The sequence below is a fragment of the Canis lupus genome, chromosome 17 (genome assembly GCF_011100685.1).
Source record: "Canis lupus familiaris isolate Mischka breed German Shepherd chromosome 17, alternate assembly UU_Cfam_GSD_1.0, whole genome shotgun sequence".
Lineage (NCBI taxonomy): Eukaryota > Metazoa > Chordata > Mammalia > Carnivora > Canidae > Canis > Canis lupus.
In genome coordinates this window covers 63334439-63354877 of record NC_049238.1, presented here as the reverse complement: position 1 = coordinate 63354877, position 20439 = coordinate 63334439, and the positions used below count along the sequence as shown (strand labels likewise).

The 20439-nt window shown below is 38.9% G+C and overlaps 1 protein-coding gene and 2 long non-coding RNA genes across 31 annotated transcripts in view; 1 reads left to right on the top strand and 2 right to left on the bottom strand.

Annotated features, from left to right (window-relative positions):
- Positions 1 to 20439, top strand: part of LRIG2 (leucine rich repeats and immunoglobulin like domains 2) — a 153660-nt gene that overhangs the window by 13069 nt on the left and 120152 nt on the right. For 15 of the 29 annotated variants that reach the window (XM_038562305.1, XM_038562308.1, XM_038562301.1 and 12 more), the window contains one exon: positions 18874 to 19044. The exons of 11 other annotated variants lie outside the window; for them this stretch is intronic. The gene's annotated coding sequence lies outside the window, so the exon portion shown is untranslated. Of the gene's footprint in view, positions 1 to 17400; positions 17486 to 18873; positions 19045 to 20439 lie in introns of those variants that run through there. 3 more of the 29 variants (XM_038562303.1, XM_038562298.1, XM_038562302.1) reach the window with 2 other exon arrangements.
- LOC119864007 lies at positions 2344 to 11918 on the bottom strand. Its single transcript, XR_005372793.1, has 4 exons — positions 11692 to 11918; positions 6396 to 6475; positions 4480 to 4687; positions 2344 to 4294 (listed from the first exon to the last, which is right to left on the bottom strand). It is a non-coding gene; the product is annotated as an uncharacterized LOC119864007 (long non-coding RNA).
- Positions 13083 to 20439, bottom strand: part of LOC119864006 — a 28840-nt gene continuing 21483 nt past the window's right edge. Inside the window, exons 4-5 of the long non-coding RNA XR_005372790.1 lie at positions 13383 to 13558; positions 13083 to 13235 (exon numbers count right to left, since the gene is read on the bottom strand). This is a non-coding gene — a long non-coding RNA (uncharacterized LOC119864006). The remainder of the gene's footprint in view (positions 13236 to 13382; positions 13559 to 20439) is intronic.

Sequence of the window (20439 nt, the reverse complement as noted above, 5' to 3'; positions counted from 1 at the left end):
TTCTTCTAAAAGCTCTAAAGAGCACCACATTTGTTAAGGCCAGTGAAGGATTATTGTTTTGGGTTTTTTTAAAGTTCTGATGAAGGTAGCCACTTCCAGGGTGTTTGCCTATTTATTTACCTAGCTAGTCCACCCACAGAATGTGATAAATTGTAGGTACATGCCTGAATGTAAATCTTTTGTTTTGCTGCCGTAATTTTGATACATATACTATAATAAGTTGTACATTTAAAATGGAATACCTGCCATGTCCTAACTTTCTGCTACTTTATCTAATATTGGCCTACCAATGTTTAAAATGTATTAATGTTTCGGTGCACTAAATTAACAAAATCTTAGTATTTTATTCAAAATATTTCATTATTAAAATGTTGCTGGAAAAGGTGTTCTAGAATAGAGTCCTAAAATGACTGATAGTCTTGGGATTTAAAAAGCAATGACTGATAGTCTTGGGATGCCTGGGTGGCTCAGTTGTTAAGCATCTGCCTTCAGCTCAGGTCATGATATCAGGGTCCTGGGATTGAGTCCCATGTTGGGTTCCCTGCTCAGCAGAGAGTCTGCTTCTCCCTCTTCCTCCACCCCTTCCCCCCTGCTTGTGCACTCTCTCTCTCATGCTCTCTCTCAAATAAAATCTTCTAAAATAATAATGAAAAGCAAAACAAAATCACAAAATGATTCATGGATAAGCCAGAGGAAAACTGTTAAAAAAAAAAAAAAAAGGACATTAATTGAAGTTTTGGTCTAGGCCCATAATTAGATTATTATCTCCAAAATCAACTTTGAATCTCCCTGAATCTGCAGGGCATCTTATAAAATTGGTCCCATAAAAAATAATGAGGAATTAGAGATGTCTCAAAAAAAAGCAATGAACAAGGTGAATAATGAACAAAGTAATGGAATAGACAATTAAAAATGCAAATGACCAAAACAAAAATATTCAGTAATAATCAGATATGGATATTGACAAGGGTTCCTCAGAATTATAAAAGCTCTAAGGTTTTTCACATGGCATATTGGCAAAGATTTTTTTAAATTGTAAAATCTGTTTTATAGTCGCCAGGGTGTCTGGAAACCAGTACTCATAAATTACTAGTAGGAATATCCATAGTTATGAAAAATTTGTTCTTAGGAAATAATCACTTATTCTTGTACAAATTTGTTTACTACAATGTTATTTATAACACAGATTATAAATAACCTAGATGTCTAACAATAATAGATGAGTTAAATTATAGTATTTAAGAGTGGATTGCAAATGCAGCATGAAAAACACTATGCTTTAGAAGAATGTGGGTTGGGCAGCCCAGATGGCTCAGCCGTTTAGCGCCGCCTTCAGCCCAGGGCCTGATCCTGGAGACCTGGGATCAAGTCCCACTTCAGGCTCCCTGTATGGAGCCTGCTTCTCCCTCTGCCTGTGTCTCTGCCTCTCTCTCTCTCTCTCTCTCACGAATAAATAAATCTTTAAAAAAAAAAGAATGTGGGGAAATCTTTATGATGTAATACTAGATAAAGAATGCAGGTTTCAGGGATCCCTGGGTGGTGCAGCGGTTTGGTGCGGGCCTTTGGCCCAGGGCGCGATCCTGGAGACCCGGGATCGAATCCCACGTCGGGCTCCCGGTGCATGGAGCCTGCTTCTCCCTCTGCCTGTGTCTCTGCCTCTCTCTCTGTCTCTCTGTGACTATCATAAATAAAAAAAAAAAAAAAAAAAGAGAATGCAGGTTTCAAAATACTAAGTACAAAGTGGCCACAGTTTTATTTTTAAAATAAATATCCATAAAAATATGGACACTGACGTAATATTAGAAGATTATAAATCAGTATTGGGGTTTGTAGAGTGGTATTTATTTTCTTTATATATTTATTTGGATATATTTTATAACTTTTTAAAATAAATTTATTTTTTATTGGTGTTCAATTTACCAACATACAGAATAACACCCAGTGCTCATCCCATCAAGTGCCCCCCTCAGTGCCCGTCACCCATTCACCCCCACCCTCCGCCCTCCTCCCCTTCCACCACCCCTAGGTTGTTTCCCAGAGCTAGGAGTCTTTATGTTCTGTCTCCCTTTCTGATATTTCCCACACATTTCTTCTCCCTTCCCTTATATTCCCTTTCACTATTATTTATATTCCCCAAATGAATGAGAACATATAATGTTTGTCCTTCTCCGATTGACTTACTTCACTCAGCATAATACCTTCCAGTTCCATCCACGTTGAAGCAAATGGTGGGTATTTGTAATTTCTAATTGCTGAGTAATATTCCATTGTATACATAAACCACATCTTCTTTATCCATTCATCTTTCGATGGACACCAAAGCTCCTTCCACAGTTTGGCTATTGTGGACATTGCTGCTAGAAGCATCGGGGTGCAGGTGTCCCGGTGTTTCATTGCATCTGTATCTTTGGGGTAAATCCCCAACAGTACAATTGCTGGGTCATATAATTTTTTAAGTGGTGCCATGACTACATGGGGGAAAGAAGGGCAGACATTCTATATGGAGAGCTATTTTATTTTAAGCATCTGTGGTAAGTGATGTAAAAAAAAAAAACTGGAAAAAAATTGAGCATTCCACATACAACAAGAATGACAAAGGGGAGTTTGTCAGATGAAATCACAGAAAATTCAAACTGGAGGATGTGTTAGAAATAATTTAACTCAACTCCCTCTATTTTACAGATGAAAAAGTTAAGTCTAAACTTAGTGGAGGCTGGGACACCTGGGTGGCTAAGCAGTTGAGCATCTGCCTTTGGCTCAGGGAGTGATCTTGGGTTTGGGGATCGAGTCCTGCATCAGGCTCCCTATGAGGAGCCCGTTTCTCCCTCTCTCTATGTCTCTGCTTCTCTCTCTGTCTCTCATGAATAAATAAATAAAATCTTTAAAAAAATAAAAATAAACTTAACTGAGGCCACAAAGATAGTGTTTAGAATCCAACAATACTTGAATTTGCATATTCCTAAGATCTTTATCTTTCTATTTATGTCTTATAATACTATAGTTGGCAACTATGTTATCTTATGTCTAAAAAAAGAAATGGAAAAACTTAGGATAAAGAGGAAAAAAAATAGGATAAAGGATATCTCAAATGATACAACCTAGCCTTTCTTCCAATCTTCAAATTAGCATTTGCCAAGAAAAAAAAATACACACACACTCTGTACTTATCTTCACAATAGCCCATTTGAAATAAAACCTCTAAATACAATTTCAGGATGATGCTTTAAATATCCCACTTTCTTGCATTCTTCCTTTTCCCCAGCCAGTGCTATTTATTAACTTTCAAGGCAACAGACCAATTACAAGAAGTAAAAATTAAAATAAACTGTTTCCATGGGCCCTACTAAAATCTGAGTTCTTGATGGCTGATACTGATGTTTATACAATTTTAATCAATAAACAATGTGATTGTCAAAGAATGTAATACACAGTTATATTCAAAGAGTAACATCACGTACACATCTGTTCATACATTTATACATTCAACCAGTATTTACTGAGCACCTACTTTGAGACACACTGCACCTACTTTGAGACACACTGCTATTCTGGGGTATCAATTGGTAATTGAAACAGACCAAAACCTGACCTTGGAGCATACAGTCTAGTGTAGAAATAGCCTTCATTAAATTATCTATTATAAGGCAGCAATAATGTCTTGTTCAGTACAATGAATATAAATTTTCTTTGAATATAGACTAAATGAATGAATTTATAGGAGGTACTTTGCCCTAAAGTAGAAGTTGTTTATTTTTACTTCAGACTTGTACTTGTGGCAGTTGAGGAATAATATGGACTAAGAAACCCTGATAAAACTTCACTACTAACTTTAGCATGCTTCATCCCAAGCCAACCTGTCTTTCAAGTCACCCAAAATTGGGCCTAATGTCTGGTTATGAAAAGATTTCTGACAAAAACTCATGTAAATGTGGCCAGCCAGTGATAAAATGAGCAGCCTGATGCTCAGAGACTGCTGTCATTTAGATTAGAACAGGTTATTGTTATTATTGTAATTTTGTTCTTCAAAAAGAAAACCCTCTGACATTTATTTTACAGTGGTTTTCAGAGTTGCCTGAGATATTTGGGAAAGTAATCTGAAAGATTATATGACCCAGCATGTTTAGAACAAAATTTCAGCACCAATACTTAACAGAAATCTCCAAAGTAATACATTTTTAAATGATCAGAATATCAGGAACTATTAAATTTTTGGAGATTGTTAATTGGTATGCAAACATACCATTTGCTGGTATCACAGCCACTTCAGGATCTGTGCTCTTAAAGAATCAAAGGCCTAGAGAAAAAAAAAAAAAAAAAAAAAAGATTCAAAGGCCTATAAGGGCTTTCCTGTTATCTCCCCTATAAGTAAGAGATTTTCCTACTTTACCTTACCTGGGGAGGTAAACACAAAATGAAAAGGCAAAGACTTTATTAACTCTCCTGAGGTCTGATCTACCCAATGGATAAAGTGGCACTTACCTGGGACTTCCAACAGTTAGCCTTTACTGTGTCCTCAAAGGAAAGAGAATGGATTGTCCTCTGGGCTGATATAAACAGGGGAAGACAGCAGCTGTAAGTGACCTTGTGTTCTGATACGGTTCTGGCATCTGGACAATCTTTTTGGTAGCCTGTGCTTTGCTACTTTCTAGCAAGTACAGAAGCTGGGCACCATGAGATTCCAGACTTCCTTGAGGGTTGGAGAAAGGGAGCACAATATTATATTCTCAGTATTTGGTTATCCCTCTGAGATGAACGTTCAAGTCCAATTAATGAGCAGGCACCATGCCGGGAAGAGATATATGAGCTTGGACCTTGAAGGGTATGTACTCTGAAGCTGAAATCATAAACCAGAACATCTGATGTGGGTTTCGTACACAATGAGGGAGGGAGGCTATTGATGGAAATGTCACACGCAGCTGCTTTTAGCGCTTGGCTCTCACCGATGAAGCTTCCCCTTCTGCCACTACATTCACCCTCTTCCTGCAGGAAAGCCATTTAGGGCTCTTTAGTTCTCATCCTGTGTTCTGTGAAACAGGCTGAAAATTTATATCTGTTACATCAGTCTGGTTCATGGCTGATTGATGTGCCTGATGGGCTATGGGAGTGACAGGCTTAGCTATGTTTGGGTCAGGAAAGAGTCTACCTTAAAGAGACAACTGTGTGCCCTGCTCTGTAAGGTAGAGATGATGGCTTAGTGTCCTAATTAAGCTACTTATTAAACAGCATCATTTGAACAAGTCACTTTCTTCTTCTACGACTTTCCCAGCTGTATGATTAAGCCTGTAATCCTATTGAGATTTCATAGTGGGGTTGTGAAAACAAGCTTTTCTCTCCATCTGGGATTCCCTTTCCCTCACTTTTCCATGCCAAATCTTCTTTATCCTCTGGATTTGTATTATCTTCCCTGACCCTACTTTCTTACTTCTGAAAACCAAGAAGTTTCCCAGTTCACTCCATAGCACCTGTTACTTCCCCTTTTGCAACCTGTGTCAGGCTTATTATAATAGTTATTCAGTGTCTATCATCTCTATTAGACTCTAAGTTCCATTGGAGTAGGACTCACATCTGTCTTTTGCACCCGAATCTCCAACATCAAGCATTGTCCTTGCATGCATTTGGTGCTTAATAAACATTTATTGAATAAATGATGAATTACATCTTATAATCATTTTGAGATTCCTTTGTGAAAACCAAGTATTGAACTTTCTGTGCCTTCCTAATCATGCAGGTAATGTTAAGAACAGGTACTGAATTAGAGCCAAAAGGATGGCTACTTATTGTCCTTTCCCCATGCCTGACTGCTGTTTGCCTTCTCATATCACCACAATCTAAATTCTTACCATGACAAATTGTTCCCAACTCCCTAAGCAATCATTTCTAGGAAGATTGCAGTCTATATTCATTTTTTAAGTGAAACTAACAATCCATACTGGCTTTTATTTATTTATTTATTTATTTATTTATTTATTTATTTTTCATACTGGCTTTTAGAGTCAAGTGTTGTATTTCCTCATATTTTGGTCAATTTAAAGAATCATTAAACTCCCATAGAAAAGATTTCATGTAATTTATAATTACATTTGAGAATGAGTTTGCCAACGTCAATTAAATTCTTATCAAAACACTGTCTTCTTCTTAACACTAGGTGTTTCAGAAATGTTAACCTGAACGTGACTATCTTAATTCTATCTGGAAACTTTCCAGATTTATAGTTGAGATAAGGAAAACCAGCCTCAGATGCCATTTATTAATTCATTGATTTATTCATTCAGTAACTGTTAGTGAACACTGTAGGCCAAACACAATTCTGGATATTTGAGAATATCAGTAAATAAAACAGATTCTTGCCCTCAAGGAAATAATTACAGGACTACTGTGGTATAGACAGTACTCACCAAATAGTCCATTGCTGCTCTGTCTTTCCCAGCTTCCCTTCAGGTAGATTGGCGTCCTGTGATTACTTCTGGTTAATGGCCTGTGAAAGAAGCGACTTTTATCACTTTCAGGCATCACTTTCAGACTGAATAAGTTATAAGCTAATATGCCTGCCCTAACCCTTTTTACCCTATCACAACAAGCTTGGAGGTTACATATTCCACTTGGTACAGCTATAAGACGGGAGAACCTGAGTCATGCTGGCTACTGAGTGAAGGTGTGGAGCGATACACAGCCTTCACTGCCTGCTGAACTGTGCTAGATAAATTAACATGTGTGAGAAATTTTTGTTGGGTAAGCCAGTACGAATTCAGGGTTTGACTTCTGGGACAGCCAGCATTAACTATCCCAAGTAACACAAGTTTTATTTATTTAACATCTTTTATGTGATAGGGGCAGTTTGTAATAGTGTTTGTAATAGTGATTTATTATTGTTAAAATCCTGACAATTCAGTTTCCTTGCCAAAAGGGGACATATTCAATGTTTATCCTGAAATAATATGTTCATTCTCATCGGAGCTGCTTTTTCTTTTTTTAATGGTAGCACTGAGATTGATATCAGTCTTGTAATTTTAAAGGGGAAGAAGAATTTTAGGCTTATTCTAGAGGACTGAATTAGGATGAATAATTTTCCTGATTCTATGGCTATGTGAATAGATTATTTCATCTTCCTTATTTTTCCCATAAATGAAACTGCAGTTAATATTCTGCCCCTGATATTATAAGGTTATTATGATGACCAAAATGAGTTATTATATAAACCATGAAGTTCTTATACAAATATATTATGACCATTCTCATTGAATCTGAGATACCACAGATTGTCGAGTACACCATTATTTTATATTACACTGAGAAATAAACTATGGATACAAGTTAATCTACAGCATAATACTTTCTTATCATTTAGGCCTCCTTAAAGGGCTTATTTAGATTTATTTAAACATTGATTTTTACTATATATAAAAGCTTTGCATTAAAGGGAAACAATTGACTTAGGATAGTCCAAAATGTCTTCCTGTTCAGAGTCTGTCTTCTGAATCATTTTTCAACTCTGACAAATTTATGTATTGTGTTTTTCAATACAGTATTACCCTCTGCCATCAAAACAGTGGCAGGGGTACCTGTGTGGCTCAGTCAGTTTCAGCTCAGGTTATGATCTCAGGGTGGTAAGATCTGGCCCTGTGTGGGGCTCTGTGCTCAGCTCAGAGTCCACTTGAGAGTCTCTCTCCTGCTCCCTGCTGCCCCTCCCCCACTCGTACTCTCTCTAAATAAATAAAAATAAAAGCAGCAATGCAGCAGTGCTAAAGCAGGACTCCATTTTTTTTCTAAGATTTTCTTCCAACCTGGCATCGATTCTGCAAATTTTAGTGTTGCTTTCTTGTTCTTATGGAAAGGTGTCAATGTAAGGTTTTCAGAGAACAATTAAGATTCATATTGTGCAAATGTTGCTTAAGTGGTTGACCGACTGAAATGTCTTTGGGTTTCAGTTGTCTAGCCATTCAACCCACCAAGTTTGTAGGTAAGCAGACAATGGCAATGACATCGAAAGTGCTAAGCAGTGGAAACAGCTGAAAAATGTGAATTGCCTCAATTTCAGAGATGCTAAAAAGTGAAAACATGTATCTCAGAATAGGTAAAATAAAGTATTGGGTTCGGGTGGGTTTTTTTTAAACACAAATAAAGATATATAATAATAAGGCTTCAGGAGGCTCAGTTATGCAGGTGCTCACAGATCATTCTTTGATCTCCATCGCATTGTTAACACTCTGATCCAGGCCCTCACAATCTTCAGTCTAGCACAGTGCAGTAAGAAGAGTCCAGAGCTAGGCTTTGGTGCCTGAAGACTTGAGTCTGACTCTCAGCCCTACAATTTTTCAGATGTGCCACTTTTAGGGTCAAGGTACTGCTCTGGGGGAAATAACTAATTCACAAAGTTTTAGGGGAGATTTAATATATATATAAAAGCACCTTGTAAACTAAAATCCACATGCAAAGGGAAGAGAATTAACATTTAGGCAGCCTGAGTGGCTCAGCGGTTTAGCGCTGCCTTCAGCCCAGGGTGTGATCCTGGAGACCCGGGATCGAGTCCCTCATCCGGCTCCCTGCGTGGAGCCTGCTTCTCCCTCTGCCTGTGTCTCTGCCTCTCTCTCTCTCTCTCTCTCTCTCTGTGTCTCTCATGAATAAATAAATGAAATCTTAAAAAAACAAAATTTACTGAGTGTCAGGAACTGCACTGAGTACTTTGCATGCATTATCTCATTTGATCTGATGTAAATGTTAAGGCATATAGTGTCTTGATAGTCACCTTGCTATGTAATCCATTCTATGCTGTATTAATAAAATACCCCTTTCATTGCCTCATACTTTAAAGCAGAAATCTTCTGAGGCTGTTTTTGAATCACAAACTAGTTGATGACCATGACGACCATTACAGAGCTATAGCCTCTTACTTGTTCTTGCCTTGCAGCCCAGAAACATTTGAAATAAGTGACCCTTGGACTACCTGTGTACCATCTTCTCTAGGACTCTAGTACCAAAACTAGCCCCAGAGGACCATGTGCAAAGTTTTTAATCTATGGTAACAAAACAAAATGAATCTTGAGATTCATGGTGTGGCTCTAAACAGGTATTAGGGAATTTATACAGATTCAGGTGCTCAGAAAGTTGACATCCAAAAAACATGGCCCTAGAAACCAGAGGCCTCAGTGACAAGAAGATAGTTTGGGGAGATATAACTCTATTTTGGAGAGGGAAAGTTACCAGTAAGAAATCTAGTACTGAGAAATAGAAATATAAGGCAGGAACTACCTCAAAGCCTGATTACCTTTGAAACTGACTCTTTGAACTAACGACCCATTCTTTTCATGTTCTTCTAGCAGGAAAAATTGGGATACTGGAATTGGAGCAAAGGTTACTCTACAGGTTAGGGTTATAGATTCATGCTGAAAGGCTAGAGGATATGAATGGAACATGTTATTACACCAGCTATATGAAATGCTATCTTGGAATACTGATAGGCAGGGATGAGGTGGCATTGGCAATGTTGGCAATGGAGGAACGGGGAATGGTGGTTAGCTTTTTTATGTTTCAAATGTCCACAGGATAGAGAACTTTGTGAAGCCACAAAGGAGCAAAGAGCCACAAAAATTAGGGAACTTCTAAGACCCGTCTCAAGACTACCTTCTTTGGGACACCTCCAACAGCAATGCTATAATGTTTAATTTGTAACTCAATGTAACACTTGTATTCTCTGACTAGTTTGTATATGTACACATTGAATTCCCATGAGGATTTGAAGCTTGAGGTCAGCAATAGCATTAAAAAAATATTCTGCATTTACAATAACCTGGCATAATGCTATGTAGTGCTAAGAAAACTTACTAATGTCACCCCTTCTTATTGAATCTAGCAGAAATTATATCTTGCTATAATGATTGCTATAAAGGTGAGAACCCAGATTACTTTTTGCCATTCAGCACATGTTTTTCCACGAACCCAGCCACTCCAGAAAATCTATCTTATTTGCAGAACTATTGCAAAATCTGACACTCCCTCTTCACTTCACTGGAATGCCCTTGTAATTGCCAAATGTTGCCTTGCCTCATGGAAATTCTTGGCCAGAAACCTATGGATTGCCAGCCCTTGCAGCTGTTGGCCCTAATTCTCCTATAACATCAAATCAAACAACATTTCTTAATGACCTACTGAGAACAGGCACTGAGCTAGTTGTCATTGAAGGTATAAAGATAAGATCACTGCCTTCAAGCAGTTTCTAGTATTTATAAAAACAAACATATGAATATTTAAGTACCAGGTAAAGGCTATGTGATAGTTATGAGCAGTAGGAGGAATAATAGCAAAGGCAATGATGCAGAAAAAAAAATGGCCAAGAATTCACTGCAAGATGAGGCATGATTTCTATCCCTTTTATCTAGAAAGACAAGAGCCCAATGTAGGAGCTCATGTCCTGTTTTCTTTTGTGTCATTATTTTGAAGTACACTTATGGAAAAGATATCGTGTCCTTGTCCCCTACAATCTTTTTTTTTTTTTTTTGAGAGAGAGAGAGAGAGAGAGAGAAAGCGAGCATGTGTGTGAGTGGGAGTGGGGTGGGGAGGGGCAGAAGGAGAGAGAGAATCTTAAGCAGGCTCCACACCCAGTGAGCCTGATGCATGGCTCCATCTCAACCCTGAGATCATGACTTGAGCCAGAATCAAAAGTTGGACACTTAACTGACTGAGCCACCCAGGTGCCCAGCCCCTACAATTCTTTTGTGTAGTGTGGGCCACTTCCTAGGTTTTAGGTTCTTAACATCTTGACCTGAAGTTGCTCAGTGGCACCTGTTGAGATTCCTGCTTTGGGAAAGCTTCACCTCCTCTCTGCGACTAATTCTATATGTTAGAGCGTAGATTTTTTTTTTTTTTTCTAAATAGACTATGCCCTACATGAGACTCAAACTCAGGATCCTCAGATCAAGAGTCACATGCTATACTGACTGAAGCAGCTGGGTGCCTCTACTCCTGTTGGTTTATTTTTTTAAGTTTTGTAGACCTGGGGACCTTGGGCTGGTACTAGCTGCAAAGATATATTTATTCATGTTGCCTTAAGACTAACTCTCTTCTAGGATGGTGGGCCAGAATATATATGATTTCTACTCATCCTCATCATTCTGCCTGGAATATAATCTTCCTGAAACAGTCTTTTCTTCTGAGATAAAGAGATTTTGTCAAAGGTAGTGCAACAGCCACTGTCCCTATTCTTTCACCTAATTTTCCCTGTTCCCTCCCTACCCTCTCTTCCTTGGCGACCTCATCTGTTTCTCTATGCGAATGAATGTTATCCCATTCCAAGTCTTCAATCAATGTGTTCTAAAAGGAGAGAAAGCCTAAGAGTATGAGTCAACTTTATTCCTGGTACTGAACCCTGTTTGTTCTTTTGTTAGTTGCCCTGAGGAACAGGGAAGAGAACTTCAACTTCTATTTCTCTTACTATTAAAGGGAAGTGAATGGCAGTCAATCCCCTTCATTGATTTAAAAGAGATCCCTTTAAAGGAAAGTGTTAACACACATAAAGCATTACAAAATATTTGTTTTATGGTGCATAACACGTTACAGTTAATCTTGGCATTGGCTTCCAAGGCCAAAACAGAATCAGACTACCCCAGCTGATCAATAGGTATATGGGCAGTGGCAGTTCTTGCCTTTTACTTTTCTAGGTGTGAAGAGTATAATGGTGACCTGTCCTTACATGCTCACCTTTTATTACAGTGATTTCCGTGTGCACCTAGGCCTCCATTACAATGTAGTCTTTTTGAGGAGAGAATCCTTTTTCTTATATGTCTTTGTTCCTCTCCGTATCATCGGGTGGCACATTGTACATGCCAATGTTCAACAGATGTTTTTGAATCTATCAATCCAGTAGCATTGCTAAAGTGGTAACCTGTTGCCTGGCTTTGTGGAAGTCTTTCAACTCAGTATGCCAGCTCTCTATTAGAAATCAGAACAACAACAACAAATTATAATAGGAATTACCTTGGCACCATGAACAGCAATCCCCCTGACAGCCAATGGCAGCAAGAGAAAGGGTAAGGAGTTATGCTGGGAGTCATCCAGAACCTAGCTCACACAGAGCCAGGGGGCAGGTCAGAGGAATTATATCCAGAACAGAGCTGCTGAAAAACACCCACATTCAACAACAGCATCTCTGACTTTCAGTACTCTGCAGACAGCCTCTGAGATACTTTGTTCCATGTGTTACACAGTGAGTGAGGAAGGGGAGAATCTCTGTGGCCCCAGCCTGTAAACTTGAGCGGTTTCCTGACATGAGGATTGCTGAGAGACTGAGCAGATGCAATAGGAATGCTTGTGCTCTTCCCCGACTGCCTATTTTGGCCATCTCCCTGCTTGTAGACTCTGCAGTGGAAGGGTCAGAGGCTTGAGCCAACCCAAAGATATAGGAGAAAGATGTGCAATCTACCTCAATGGGTAGGGCCAATTAAGACAAGAAGGGAGTGCACAGAGAGGAATGTTCAGAAAACAAACCTCTTGCAAGAATTTGGAGTTCTAAAGCCGCCAAGTCTTCCTACTCAATTAACCCCTAAACACTGATGGGAGCTTCATTTTAATGTATGAATGTTGAGGAGAGGTGGGCTGTGGTAAGAAATCATGGTATCTTGAGTGAGTGGGCTTGATAGTCTAGGCTTTTCAGTGAAGAGAATTAGTAACTGTATCTTGACTTCCTTGATCAGCCCTACCCCTCTCTTCCAACATCATCTAGAGATCTTTACAGGGAGGCTGTGGGTTATCATTGACTCTCCAGGCACTAGGAGCTCTGGGTCTGAAATTCTTCCCATCCTGTAGAAGGGAACTGGGAATGGTAGGGCCTGAAAGCCAAGGGCTTCAGTTCTTCTACCTTCCCATTAAGGTTGAAAAATTCTCCCCTCAGGGGGCTCTTCCTTTTCTTTGTATCTGAAGATACGTAAACGCCTCACCTGCAGAAGGAGAGAAGAGTTTGTCCACACTATTCTTTCCTTATGATTTGTTATGTATGGCTGTTGTGTGGCACGTGTACACAGTGAGGCACCCATTCCTTGCCTTGAGGTTCTGAAGTTACCCTGAGCCCAAAAGTTCTGGGGTAACTGCCCTGCTTTAAGTCTTGCCTGCTGTGGGTGGTAGGTAGGGCTTCCAATCTCTTTCACTGGTTCCAGGCATTCCATATCGTTGTCAGAAGGAGACTCCCAGGCATTCTGAAAGCTCTGCTTGAGAGTAGGAACCCCTGCTTTTGCTGTAGCTGCCTGGACCTACAGCAAAGAGCCAAGAAAAAAAAAATCATTTCACACCCTGTACACTAAATTCCCCCAGAGCTGGCACAGCCAGGGAGTTTGCAGAGCAGTGTAAATCTTCAACCAGTCTGTCTCTTCAGTAACTACAGAAACAATGGTTGTTACCTTTTAGATTTTAGTAGATAGGTGAAAATTGCTGGCAACAGTCTCTGTTTCTGAAGCTGGAGAGGCAACTAGCAAAAGTTTCATAGAAGAGAAGGCAGCTTCCATTGGAGGGGTCTGTCTCTTATTGCTGCTGTTAGTACTTTGTGGCTTCAGTGAGAGGACTCCCCAACAAGAACCTGGAACTCAAGTTGCCTTTTTAAATTTAGACGTTCAAATCAATGCATAATGCATCAAAGTATAGTAAATATAGTTGTTCAGAATCTTAGTAAAAAAGAATTATGCTGTAATCTGAAGAAAAACCTAAATTCAAGAAAGAACATAGAGTTAGCACAGGTCAGCCCTGAAAATTTAGGAAGAAAGGATCTAGCAGGCAAATCCTGGTGGTGTTGATCCTAGTGTTTTTAGGTGAGAAGTTACACTGGTCTGTTCAGTTTTGGAAGTGGATAAATTGCTGCTTTGGAGTTTAATGGATTTTGTTCTATCAAACATTGACACATAAAACAGACATCCTTATTTCTAGTTCCATGTTCCATAAGTTTCATGCTCTTACAATCTGATTCCCAAGTCATGGGACACGAATATTTTATTTGTTCTATTTTATTATTTTTTAAGTAATCCCAATGTAGGGCTTTGCCTCACAACCCCAAGATCAAGTGTTGCATGCTCTATCCACGGAGCCAGCCAGGCACCCCAGGACATGAATGTTTTAGCCCTTAGTTATTATGTTTCTTTCTATTTATATTCATAATTTTCATTATGAATACATTGGTGTTCTGGTTTTGAATACCAGGCTCTGGGAGCATGAATGCTTTGGGAGAAAAATTCACAATATGTGTGTTCACAGACTGGATTTCTAAGTCTATAGGGGTGAAGACCAGAACCTCCCTCTGATGAAAGATAAGACCATACCATGGAGGACTTTTTGGGGTTCCTGGAAACTCCCTGACTGGCCAGTGGTCAATCCTTACTACTCAAACTGCTAAAGTTATTGGGGTTTTGTCTATATTCAGGGACTAACAGGATAGAATTGTGTTTGGGATCCTGGTCTAGAGTTAGACTTAGTTTATATCCTTGCTTTCACTTTTAACTTAAGCAACTTGCATAATCTTTCTGTGCCTCAATTTTCTCATCTGTGATTTGGGCATAACAGAAGTGTCTGCTTCATGGAATTGTTAGAGGCAATGAGCATGTTAAACACTTTATGTATACTAAGCCTTTATGTAATACCTAACATAAAATGTTGTTTAATAAATAGTAGTTACTCTTATTTTTAGAGCTCTCACTAGATGTTGGGCGCAGTGCTAAAATATCAACATATTTGCCCAAAGTAGAACACTTGACAAGTGGTAGAATCAGGAGCTGAACCAGGCCAAAGCTAGCGTATTTCACCACCCGCTTAAATTGTCTCTGATGGTTTGACAAACACAGCAAACCTTGAGCTTCCAAAAAGTATTGTCTCCATTAAAGGAATAAATTTGGAAGACTGTATGTTTATTCCTAAGCCATTCAGGGCGCCTCTTTTGAACTCACCTGGGCAAATCTTTGTTCTTTTGTTTTTAGAGATGAGGGCTGCTGAGGAAGAGGGAGAGAGAGAATCTTAAACAGGCTCCATGTTCAGCACAGAGCCCAATGTGTGGCTCAGTTTCACAACCCTGAGATCATGACCTCAGCCAAAATCAAGAGTCAGACTCTTAACTATTGGAGCCACCCAGGTGCCCCAAATCTTTGTTCCTTAAGAGAAGATTGGCTCTCCTTAATAACCAAAACTTAGTGCCAAACCCGTAAGTAAAGTGGAGAATGATGGTGGGACATGTCATCTTTGGCCAAAAGCATATGACAAAGAAAAATTCCACAGAAGTAGAAAATACCTCATTGTCAGAAAGCATTTTCTATCATAGCTGACTGCGCTTTTCTATCACATTGGTTTTGTATGAGATGAAGTAAGAAAATATGTATTATTATTTGTAAATTAGGTTAGCTACAAATGGGTTAAATTATTGTAATTAGTTAGTAGATTAACACAACCATAAAGAAAGATTGCCAATTAAGGCCTTGTCTCTTTAACAGTTCTATCATTGACATGAAAATATGCTCATCAAACAAAGTTGAGAATGAGCAATTTTTTTTAAAAGGAGGGCAACTAAAAGAAACTAAGTTTAACAGAATTAAATGTAAGATCCTGTACTTCAAGCTAGAAAAAAAAAACTGCACGTATAGAATATAAACAGTATAACCTAGCAGAAGTATGTAAGAAGAATGCTTGCGGCAGGGGCACCTGGCTGACTCCATCAGAATAGCATGCAACTTTTGAACTGTGAGTTTGAGCCCCTTGTTGGGTGTAGAGACTACTAAAATAAATAAAAGCTTAAAAAATGCTTGGAAGTTTTAGCAGATATGAACTTAATCTAAGCTAATGACTGCCAAGAAAAATACTAAGATGTTAAGCTGAATTAAAGGAAGCATAGATTCCAAGCATAGATTCCAGACAGAGGAGGTGATATATCCACTCTACTCTGCTGACTAGAGTTCTAGAAGCTACAATTTAAGAAGCTACAATTTGAATATGACTAAACTGAACTGCGTTCAGAAAAGAATAATCATGGTAAAAGAATCTGAGAAATGTTGAGTGGTTAGGAGATGTGTAGTTTGAAGGTGAATATATTGGGGCCATGAAAGATTCCTTTAAATATTTACTGTGCAATCACATGAGGGAGAAGATTAAGTTCATTTCATATGGTAGCAAGGGATGGAATAAGAAAAGTAGGTGGAAGCTTCGCTGAGACAGATTTTTAGTTAAGAATGCAAAAGAAGTGTATAAAATTTTGACAAAAAACTAAAAATGAAATGAGTTTGAGGAAAAAGTTTCTCCATCGCTTGAGGTGCTCCCACAGAAACAGAAATTGAACTACTGTTTCTCCCTAAGAGAGGACTTAAGCCTCTCTAAAAGGATAAAGGATAAAGATCCTATTTATAATCACCACCATCATCCAAAAGCAACTTTAAAGCACCCTTACGTGTTGTGAAACTAGAGCCACCAACTGTCCTGATTTTCCCAGGACTGAGGGGTTTCTTGGAGTGTGGGAGTTACATTGCTAAAACTATAAAAAGTCCCATGCAAACTGCAGCAAAATTCATCACTCCAGAGCTGAAGGTGTTTTGGATAAAGAAAGTCCTTTAAAATAAAATCTTTAATAAAGGTGGGGGGGACAAGGACATAGTCCTTGGAATTTACTAGTACAGATGTGTATAAAGTTTAGATAATTGTAATAAAATTATATATTTCCCCCCAAAAAAGATCAAGAAATACTAAAAAAAAAAAAAAAAAAAAAAGATAAAAAGAAATTTAAAAATCAAAAAAAAAAAAAAAGGGCGGGGGAGGGCAGCCCTGGTGGTGCAGCGGTTTAGCACCGCCTGCAGCCTGGGGTGTGATCCTGGAGACCTGAGACCGAGTCCCACGTCGGGCTTCCTGTATGGAGCCTGCTTCTCCCTCTGCCCTTCTCTCCCTCTGCCCCTCTCTCCCTCTGTCTCTATGAATAAATAAAATCTTAAAAAAAAAAAAAAAGAAGTCCTCTAAGTTGTAGCTGAAACACACATAGAATTTATGCAATCAAGCCTTCATTGAACCAACACATGAATTAATGAAGGCATTGTGTTGGGGATCCCTGGGTGGCGCAGCGGTTTGGCGACTGACTTTGGCCCAGGGCGCGATCCTGGAGACCTGGGATCGAATCCCACGTCGGGCTCCCGGTGCATGGAGCCTGCTTCTCCCTCTGCCTGTGTCTCTGCCTCTCTCTCTCTCTCTGTGTGTGTGTGTGTGACTATCATAAATAAATAAAAATTAAAAAAAAAGAATGAAGGCATTGTGTTTTATTTCCCATATAAATGAATTTTCCAGATATTTGAAGTTTACTCTTTAAAACCAGCAAATTTATATGTATTAGATTTAAAATGTCTTAGAATACATTACATAGGTCCCTGTGCTCTTTAAAATGTCTTCTTTTTAATTTTTTTTTTTAAGATTGTATTTATCCATTTGACAGAGAGAGAGAGAGCGCTCACAAGCAGGGGGAATGGGAGCAGGAGAGAGAGAAGCAAGCTCCCTGGTAAGCGGGGAATCCAAGGTGGGGCTGGATCCCAGGCCGGGACACCGGGGTCATGACCTGAGCCGAAGGCAGAGGCTTAACAGACTGAGCCACACAGGTGCCCCTGGATATCTTCTTTTAGAAAATATATTAGGAAAGAGTTAGGATTAGAAGATAGAGCAATAAAACAAAATAGGTAAGACTTAAGTTTCGAAGTTTGACAGAGATGGGTTTGAACTTGTCTCTGTCCATTATAGCACATCAAGTTATTTAACCCATGACCCAGTTTTCTCAACTGTAAATTGGGGATAATATGTATCTACTACATAGAATATTTCCCAGTAGTGACGCCTAGGTGGCTCAGGGGTTGAGCATCTTCCTTCAGCTCAGAGCTCTGCCCTCCAATCCCACATCGAACTCCCCACGGGGAGCCTGCTTCTCCCTCTGCCTATGTCTCTGCCTCTCTGTGTCTCTCATGGATAGATGGATAGATAGATGGATAGATAGATGGATAGATAGATAGATAGATGATAGATAGATAGATAGATAGATAGATAAGTTAGTTCCCAGTAGACCATGGTAAGCACTCAGTAAGCAGTAGCTATTTAACAGCTCTAACAGGTTGCTCTGCCTTTTAGATGATCTGAATGGACTCTGCTGTCTGCTATCAGAATCTCTGGTCTGTGTACTCGATCTCTTTATTTTATGCACAATTAAATGACAGTGTTAGGGTACTTAAACTTCTGAAGGAACAAAATGCATGTGATTTTTGATGGCTGTTTATTCACTGATATGAATATAGTCCCTGGACTGTATTCCAAATACTTGAGAGTTTTGGAAATATTACCTACCTGTAACTGTGGCATTGCAAAAATCAATCATCTGCTTGCTTAACCAACAGTTTGAAATTTAAATGATTGTTTTAAAACATAATTTTACCAAGACTCTTCTCTTTGTTCTACCATTTTGTCCAGAAAAAAAAAAATCCTTAGTTTTTTCTTTTGGTTTCTTAAATACTGAAGTACTTGGACAATATATGCATCTGAATGTTATTAGTTTTCTCAGGAAAGCCCAAGAGGGTAACATTCCTAAAGCACTAGACTGAGACTTTTAAGTCCATAATTGCTCTTCCCTTGTAGCTTTACCCTTGATCCTATATGAAAAAGCAGTAGATAAATATGCATCGGAGATTCACCAGGAGAAGAGTTGAAAAAAAAGAACATGGAGGCACACTTAACATGGCTGTACTGACATTCCCTATCCTCTCTCTCTCCACTTTCTATCTGCAGATCTAACCATGCCAACCCAAACCTGTGGATCAAAACGTAATCAACTGCACTCCTTATTACAGGACTGGACAGAGATTACCCACTAAAGTTGTTCTCTTAAATCCATACTACTCCCCGCAGGTGTTCCCTGGGAAGGAGGAAGGACTTTAGAAGAGCAGATAAAGTCAAGCATACAGGCATCATTCACATATCTGTCAGAAAATTATGGAATTAAAAAAAATCTCTTCAGGCCAAAGTTAACCTGTTTGAAACTGACCACTGGGAGTTGGCCTTCTGTCTAAAGTTTTGGCTGTAAGTAAACAAACAACAAAAAAATTTAAAGACCTTGTTTTTGATCAGACTGTTCAAAGAAAGACTTCTGTGGGTAAAAGTTCACTAGACTGAAACAATAGAAACATTGGAGAGTGGAATATGACCTTCACCCTTAAAGCAGTAGTCTTTGTTCACCTTTGCTGGCCTCCTTCATGAGCATGGACACAACCTACTTCACCTCTCAGAATATTTGGCATGTTCATCTTTGATATTAGGAGAGCCTATTAGGAAGATACTATCTATGTAGAGCAGTTGGGCGTTTAGGTCTAGGAAAAGCTGGCAACAACTTTCAGCAGGGTTGGTCTTTACTTGGCAAATAACCTCTTGAACAATATTTAATGATTAGAAAGTAAGAGGAAAAAAGCAGAAACACTCTCACTCTCATGGCTCAGTATCAATCCCACTGTAGATTCTCAAACTGCTTATAAAAACCATCCAGAACTGAAAAAGCAGCCAGTCTAACCCTTCCCTTGATTTAAACCTTTTTAACCCTTAAGAGAAAACTTAATCTTCAATTAATGAAGCTCTAAGTGAGAAAAGGCCAAAAGTAATATTTCTTTTTTTAAAAGAGTTTATATATTTATTCATGAGAGAGAGAGACAGACAGAAAGAGAGAGAGAGACAAAGAGAGAAACAGGCTCCATGCAGGAAGCCCAACACGGGACTCAATCCTGGGTCTCCAGGATCACACCCTGGACTGAAGGCGGCGCTAAACCATTGAGCCACCTGGGCTGCCCCAAAAGTAATATTTCAAGAGTATTAAGGTTAATTACATGTCCATGCATTTGCCTATGTATTCCAGTTGTGGTAACCGTATGTCCTAAATTTTCAGGGTAAGTCCAGATTTTATATATCTTCTCTCAGAAGTCCTGTACTCCTCAGGTTATGAAGTTCAGAAAATTTTGTTTGTAAAATATGATTATTTTAGCTGTAACCTTATAAGCTCTGTTAAAAATAACGATATGGAAAGCTGTTTGTTAACCTTAAAGCCAAAATTGTCAGTTATTTTACCAGCAAAATGGGTTGATTCAGGAATAATGGAGAAGTGTGACTTAGGACATGCAAGCTATGACAAAACCATAGAAAAGTCAAACAGATAAAGAAGAGGAACCTTATTTTATGGAGAAAAAGGAGGTTGAGAGGGGTTGTTTGGAATGCAAGTCCATTGAAGGAAAGCAAAAGTTTAGGGTGATCATGCTTTCTCTTTGGCTGGGTTGCTGGGGTACTGGATTTCTTGAATGAGATACAGAGCATGTACTTTCCTGTTGGAACCTGTAGTCGATGATTCTTTCCTGTTGATTTTTGGGGTCTGTAATTGGCAATTCTTCCTGTAATTAATGTAGGGCTACCCCTTTTAGCCTTCCAAGAATTCTA